The sequence below is a fragment of the Peromyscus maniculatus genome, chromosome 19 (genome assembly GCF_049852395.1).
Source record: "Peromyscus maniculatus bairdii isolate BWxNUB_F1_BW_parent chromosome 19, HU_Pman_BW_mat_3.1, whole genome shotgun sequence".
Classification (NCBI taxonomy): domain Eukaryota; kingdom Metazoa; phylum Chordata; class Mammalia; order Rodentia; family Cricetidae; genus Peromyscus; species Peromyscus maniculatus.
In genome coordinates, this window is record NC_134870.1 from 72,037,042 (window position 1) to 72,043,491 (window position 6,450).

Sequence of the window (6,450 nt, forward strand, 5' to 3'; positions counted from 1 at the left end):
AGATGAGTGGAAAACACACACTACAGAATAGCATTCCTCCCTAAAAAAGAAAGACCTGTGACACAGGTAACACATGGTTGAGCCTTGAGAACAATTTGATGAGATGTCAAAAAAGGGCACCCATATGTGATCCCCCCAAACCCATAGAGACAGAGGGCCGGGTGGGTGCTGAGGGGTACAGGGAGCCGGAGTTCAGTGGGGACAGAGTTCCATCTATATACAATGGAAGAATCTGTGGGTGGTGGCAATGGACACGCAGTCATGTGGATGTTCACCCACTGCTGAACTGTATGCCTGGAGCTAGTCAGGATGGTAAACTAGACAGTCTATTTTACCATGGTTTTCAAAACCCACCGAAGGTACATCTGTCCATTTTCAGGAAAGGGTTAGCCCTTCGTGACTTTGTTTTGGAATTCTGGGTATTCCACTCTAGCTAACTGTTTTCTTTTAGCCAAAAAGAACCTTCATTCCTTTTAAAAAATGTCTTATGCTTTCTTGCCAGATAGGTGCCTTCGGAGCAGGTGCTTCCTGGGCTGGAATATCCTGACCCTTCTGAGCTTGTGGAGGAGTCCCTGCCTTCTGGGCAGGGGCCTTCTGGGCAGGGGCCTTCTTGCCTGCCCCCGTTGCCCCTATCGGTTGGTAGTTTAGCAGCAGCAGCAGCAGCAGCTCCTATAGCCAACTGTTGCTATAGCCATAAGGGCAACTGACATTTGTTTTGGCGGGGAGCAGGGGGGTCCAGGAAAGCTCCCAGCATAGGCTCTTTTCGATGCTTCTTGACTTCGTTCTTGATTATTCCGTTCCTTGTTTTTCTTTTCTCACGTGACTCTGAAACAATCAAAATCCATCATCTTGACTTTCCTTTCTCTTGGTCCTTCTTGTGGTTGTCCATTTTGCATCGATAGCTACCTTCTCCCAAGCTTTTCTTGCATGCTTCTGAGAAGGGGTGGGTACTGTGTGGGAACTTGGAAGTCAGTAAGTGGCGTGCATGTGACAGGGATGGCATGTTCCTTTACCCCACCAAAGCCACGTTCTGACCCACAACACTTAGAGTCATGGCCAGTTTTCCACCATGAAGCCCAGAGAAGACATAGGCCACTGAGCCAAACTCCACAAAACAAAAACAAAAACAAAAACAAAACAACAACAACAACAACAACAAACTCTGAATGTCCTATCAGTGATGAGGAGGATTGATTCATTTGAGAACTGAATCAATTCTCAATTGGTTCAATTGAGACAGAGTCTCCCTCTGTAGCCCAGGCTACCCTGAAACTTACTATAGAGCTTAGGTTTGCCTTAGTCCCTCAATAATCCTCTTGCCTTAGCTTCATAAACGTTGGGCATCAGCCATCGTACCCATCTCTGGCTGTGTTTCAAGTGACAAAATCCCAGTGGGTAGGGAATGAGGTACAGAGATCATCCATAAGCTCTGCTCCCTCCGGAGGGCTCTCGACTGCCTCTGTGGCTGCCATGTGGGCAGGAGTTCAGATGGTTTCCTGAGCATAGACTCTAAGCCCTACCATGGTGCACACCTTGGAGTCGGAAGCAGGGTCTGAACATACAGAGTGATTGGTTCATTTTCCTTCAACTAAAACAAATGCTTTAAAAAACTGCACAGCAGACTTCTTGGCAAATAGTACCACTGAGGAGTTTTAACTGCAGTGTTAAAGGTTATAAAAAGACTTAAGTTGGGCTTGATGGCTCATGTCTGTCATCGCAGGACTTGGGAGTCAGGGGCACCAGGGCTACACTGTGATGTCTTTTTCTAAAAAACAAACAAACAAACACCCCCCTCCCCCCCAAAAACCCCCAAGACCCAAACTTTAAAGGCAAAGTTCTCTCCACAGTGGTAAAGTTTGCCTCGGCAAGGAGGCCAGAGCAGGACAGAATCGGTGGAACCTTCTCAGTGGAGGACCCTTCTCAGTTCACGGTAAAGACTGGCATGTGCAAACATCTGTTGACACCTCTAGGAGACACCTGCCGGCCCTTCCTGGGCAGGGCTGGTTTCTTTCTGAAGTTGGTTCCCAGAAATCTCATGAGAAACACCCCTCCTCCGCCCCTCAGAGGGTTTTAGAGCCTTTAAAGACTTGGGTGACCCGGGACCGTTGGCTGAGAGCCTGGCTGTGTCTCACTGCTTCTCCAGGTCGGTTACAGACCCCGGTTTGCTCGGACTCTGTAGGGTCAGATAGAGAGCACCCCCCACCCCCACCGCCGTCCAGGGGTTCTGCCGGACATCAGTCTGAGGCCACCACTACTGTATGAGATCCTCTGTTTCCGGGTGAGGGGGGCCCTCTGCCCAGGCTCAACCTACAGGGCCCACGAGGACGACAACTCTTCTTCCCATGGGTGCTTCGAGCCTCCCCGGAGCAAGGACCTCCTCCCGTGGAAACCCGCTCTCGGCTCCTGTTCCGCTGTCGCCCACAGGATGGCAGCCCGAGCGCTGGAGGAGAGCGAGAGTGTCGGTTAATTTCACAGAAAATTAGAGCCAGTAATGCTGTTTCCAATTTGAAAACAGAAGTCTGAGGTTGTCTCTAGAGACGACTTGTCTTCACCATCCCGACTGCCACAGGAAAAGAAAGTGTGGCTGACAGCGGGCGGCCCCGGGGCTGGCGTGGCCTTGAGCTTTTGCTGGCTCGTCAACATTCGGAGTCTGGAGGGCCCTGCCTCGGGAGCCGGGACCCACATTGTCCAAATTCATATCTAGGAGGCAGGCCCTTCCTGAAGATGTCTCTGGCATTCTGCCTTAGCTACCGACTGCTGCCTCCTGACCCGATGACGTCTTACCGTCTCAGCTCCTGTTGGCTGGAGGTTGTGGGCTGGGGGCTCCCTCTGATGTGCAGCACAAGTTTGGGACAAGCCACCAACAGCTGCTTGCTACCCTGTTCCTGAAGGGGAACAATGGACTCCACCATGGTCACCTTCATCCACAACAGCACCCCGAGTGGTGCTTTAAGTCCAGGCTTTCACATTGTAAAGACCAAGAATGGTATCCACAGTCCCCAGGCCATTGAAAGCAGGGCTCTCTGGGGATTGAGTGCACACCACCCAGTAGGTAGCACTTCTGGGTCTCTACCAGTGGCTGGGGACAGGGAACAGAGTCAGCTTCTTTAGGAGCACAGGCTGCCACTGCCTGGGAGCACTGTCCAGTGTCCTGTCCCCAACAGAAACTAAACCTGTTGCATCTCAGCTGATCAAAGAAATCACATCAAAGTGACTTCTGAGGTGGTGAGGGGCCTTAATGCCACATTCTTAACCATACACAGCCCGGGGCTCTGCGTAGTGTAGAACGGAGAGACTTGGCCTTTTGGGCTGTGGGCTTGCTCTTCAGAACTACCAGGGTTTGTGTTGGTACATCTGGGCTCCAGGCTGTGAGACTGATTGGGTGCCTCACGGGGTGGGCCCAGTGACATCCATTAGCTTTAGAAGCCACAGGCAGAGGAGTATTCCAAACTTGCTGTTAGACAAGAGGCATTGTGGGTATCCTTAGTCTGTGCTGGAGATGAGGAAGGAGCACCCTTTAGCAGAATGAGGCCGCAGAGATGCTTGGCTGCCCAGATGCAACTCTGCTGGTCAGGGAGGAAACGGCCCTGCTGTGGGAGCGGATGGTAAATGGAGCCCTGTATGTGGCTCTGTCTTCTGACCCTGACACCATAGGACACTTGGGACATCTGTCCTCCCTGGGAGAGGAAGTGGTCACACAGGCAATGAGTTTAGGTCACAGTGGTTTCTCTTCCCTTCACGGGGCCATCTTCTAACTCTACAAAGCAGAAGAGACCTTTTTTATTTTTTTTCAAAAAATTTATCTATTTTACACCCCAGTCACAGTTTCCCGCTCCTCTCCTTCCAGTTCCTCCCCCCTCCCCCCTGTTCTCCCCCATTCCGGTCCCCCTCCCCCTCCCCCCTGTACTCCCCCGTTCCAGTCCCCCTCCCCCCAGTACACTCCTCCTCTGTTTCTGTTTAGGAAAGGGCAGGTCTCCCATGGGTATCAACCAAACATGGCATATCAAGTTGCAGTAAGACTAAGCACCTCCCATGTTAAGGCTGGGCAAGGTGACCCAGTATGAGGAGTAGGGTCCCAAAAGCCAGTAAAAGAGTTGGAGACAGCCCCTGTCCCCACTGTTAGGAGTCCCACAAGAGAAGCAAGCTACACCACTGTAACACATATGCAGAGTGTCTAGGTCAGTCCTATGCAGGTTCCCTGGTTGTCGGTTCAGTCTCTGTGAGCCCCTATGAGCCCAGGTTAGTTGATTCTGTGAGTTTTCTTGTGGTGACCTTGACTCCTCTGGCTCCTACAATCCTTTCTCCCTGTTCTTCTGCAGGATTCCCTGAAGTCTGTCTAATGTTTGGCTGCATCTGTTTCTATCAGTTGCTGGATGAAGCCTCTCTGATGACAACTGAGCTAGGCATCAATCTATGTGTATAGCTGAATATCTTAGGAATCATTACATTGACATGTTTTCCTCCAGTCATATTTGGTTCTGTCCTAGGTCTCTGGATTATCCAACCAGTGGGTCCTGGTGCTCCAGGCAGTGTCAGGGGTGGACTTACTCTCCTGGCATGGGTTTTAGGCTATACCAGTCATTAGTTGGCCACTCCCTCAATCTCTAGGACACCCTTACCCCAGCACATCCTATAGGCAGGACAGACTGTAGGTCAAAGGTTATGTGGCAGGGCTGGTGTCCCATGCCCTCCACTGGAAGTTTTGCCTGGTCACAGGAGATGGCCAGTACAGGCTATGTATCCATATCCACTATTGCTAGGAGTCTTAGCCAGGATCATCCTTGTATATTCCTGGGAAATTCCCTTGTACTAGGTTTTTACCTGACCCTGAAATGCCCCCCACTTTCCAGTAGTCTCTTTCTGTATTCTCTTCCTCTACCCCCACCCAACCTCTTGTTCCCATCCCCACCCATCTGCAGTCCACTCACAAAATCTCCTGTATTTCTCCTTTCTAGGGAGATCTGGGCATTCCCCTCCCCATGAACCCTCCTTGTTACCTAGTTTCTCTGGGTCTGTGGACTGTAGCATAATTATTCTTTATTTTACATCTAATATCCACTTATAAGTGAATACATACCATGTTTGTCTTTCTTGGTCTGGGCTACCTCACTCAGGATGATTTTTTTCTCCCATCCATTTGCTTCAAATTTCCTGGTATCCTTGTTTTTAATAGCTGAATAATACTCCATTGTGTAAATGTACCACATTTTTTTTTATCCATTCCTCAGTTGAGGGGCATTTAGGCTGTTTCCAGGTTCTGGCTATTACAAATAAAGCTGCTGTGAACATAGTTGAGCAAGTGTCCTTGTGGTATGATTGAGCATCTTTTAGGTATATGCCCAAGAGTTGTATAGCTGGGTACTGAGGTAGATTGATTCCCAGTTTTCTGAGAAACTATTATTCTGATTTCCAAAGTGGCTGTACAAGATTGAACTCCCACCAGCAATGGAGGAGTGTTCCCCTTGCTCCGCATCCTCTCCAGCATGAGCCGTTGCTTGTAGTTTTGATCTTAGCCATTCTGACAGGTGTAAGATGGAATCTCAGAGTCATTTTGATTTGCATTTCTCTGATGGCTAAGGATGTTGAACATCTCCTTAAGTGTTTCTCGGCCATTTGAGATTCTTCTGTTGAGAATTCTCTGCTTAGATGCATACCCCATTTTTCAAATGGATTATTTGGTTTGCTAATGTCTAGTTTCTTGAGTTCTTTATATATTTTGGAAATCAGTCCTCTGTCAGATATGGGGTTGGTAAAGATCTTTTCCCATTCTGAAGGCTGCTGTTTTGTCTTATTGATGGTATCCTTTGCCTTACAGAAGCTTTTCAGTTTCATGACATCCCATTTGTTAAGTGTTGATCTTAGTGGTCTGCAGTATGGGTGTCTTGTTCAGGACATTGTCTCTTGTGCCAATGCACTCAAGACTACTTCCTACTTTCTCATCTATCAGGTTCAGTGTAACTGGATTAGTGTTGAGGTCTTTGATCCACTTGGACTTGAGATTTGTGCATGGTGATAGATATGGATCTATTTGCATTAGAAGAGGCCATTTCTAAAGGCACCATGTGAGTAGAGGAAATCCAAAGGCCCAGTCTCACTCTCTCAGGTCCCCAGCCTTTGTGTGGGACTTGGACTGGGGCTGGGGACAAGAAGCTCAGTTCACAGATGACTACCTTTCGAAGACTGTCATCACAGAGTAGTCTGTCCAGTTTTGGGGGGTAAGGATAATTGTACCCCAATTAAAAGGGAAAAGATAACAACATGGTAAGCTGTGGGATGTATCAGGGCAGGTGGCAGAGAATCCAGTTCACTGTAGGAGACTTGAAAGGGGCCACCTATAAGTGGAGGGGTGAGTGGGTGGAAATAAGTGTGGCAGGGCATACTAGGCATGTGGTGGGGACTCTGGGCATGATGACAGGCTTGGAGTAATTTCCAGGATGGCTGAAGAGAGGG

The 6,450-nt window shown here is 49.1% G+C and overlaps 1 pseudogene; it reads right to left on the reverse strand.

The window, feature by feature from the left end:
• Positions 1–485: 485 nt before the first annotated feature.
• Positions 486–2,685, reverse strand: LOC121823937 (uncharacterized; annotated as a pseudogene).
• Positions 2,686–6,450: the final 3,765 nt, after the last annotated feature.